Here is a 1405-nt window from a genome sequence, read left to right as displayed (position 1 = left end):
GCATGTGGGATCTTCCCGGACCGGGGCACGAACCCGCGTCCCCTGCATCGGCAGGCGGACTCTCAACCACTGCGCCACCACGGAAGCCCAGAAGTTCCTTTTTAAGGCTGCATAGCATTCCATTGTACGTATAGACCACATATTGTTTACCTATTTTTATCTGTCGATGGACACTTGGGCTGCTTCCACCTCTTGGCTGTTGTGAATAATTCTGCCGTGAACACGGCGTACAAATACCTGTTCGAGTCCCTGCTTTCAGTTCTTTTGGGTTTATACACAGAAGTGGAATTGCTGGATCCTATGGTCATTCTCTGACCTAGTGTCTTACAGAACAGAATCCCTGGGCTGCTGGGGGAGGGGCCCCAGGGAAGGGCAGAAGTGGGTGGGGGGCAGCAGGCACAGGGCACTTTTCCTCACTCACCTTGGATCCCTCCAGGTGGCATGCAGAGGCCTGCCTGACTCTTTAATGATTCAGGCACTTTCACTCCCATCCTTTAATTCACTTCGGTACGCTCTGGGAGGCAGGTGGGCAAGGCTTATGGTCCCCTCTGGACAGATAAGAATGCGACTCAGGGAGGGAGGGCTTCTCAGCCAGCTGCCTTGAACCGGCGTCTGCCTTGGGGCTGACTTGGTGGGTGGACCATGGCACTGTGAGTCCCCCTACAGCACCCCAGCTCCCGTCAGGCAGGCCTGGGCAGCGGAGAGCTCAAAACCAGAGGGGTGTTTGTTCCAAGATGCTAATGAGCCTGAAATCCAGCCTAGGGCATTGGGCCCTGGAGAGCCACGGGAGGCAGTACCCTTATTAACCACCTGCCACACAGGAAATCCATTCTGCTCACCTGCAGCTTAGGGGCTCACCCCTGGGAACCACCTGCTGCACTGTGTCAAGGCTGGGGTGTCTCTGGGCAGGGTGGGGAGCCCGAAGACCAGTCGTTGAAGGCCATGCGCCCTGTTCTGTGCCTTCTGAGGCCCCATCAGACCAGTCCATAGAGGTCACACCCCCAGCCCCAGTCCACCTGAAGATACCTGCTCAGGAGAATGAATGTGAGCGACCAGCATTCCTTGAACTCCTGGGTCAGGTCCTGTATATACAAACTCCTACCCTCCCCAGGGAGAGTAGGGTCAGGCCAGCAGCAAATGGGGTGACTTGTTCTGGCGGCAGGCTCCACCCGGGTCATCCTGATTCCGACGATGTGGCTGCCACTACCTCCCTCTTTGCTCTTGAGGGCAGCGGGGGTTCTGACAAAGCCACTAGAAGTTCCTTCTGACCTGGGCAGGAGTCTGTCCTGGATGAGGGTACCCTCTAACTGGTTTCCTTTCATGGGGACATCTTTTCCCTCCTCCCCCTACTTTTTTGCTTTTTGGCTAATGAAGGTTTGGGGATGAATGGAGGAGATTCTGTTTC

This window comes from Physeter macrocephalus, chromosome 14 (assembly GCF_002837175.3).
Source record: "Physeter macrocephalus isolate SW-GA chromosome 14, ASM283717v5, whole genome shotgun sequence".
Taxonomy (NCBI): Eukaryota; Metazoa; Chordata; class Mammalia; order Artiodactyla; family Physeteridae; genus Physeter; species Physeter macrocephalus.
The sequence above is the reverse complement of the archived record's forward strand: the minus strand, read 5'-3'. Positions refer to the sequence as shown.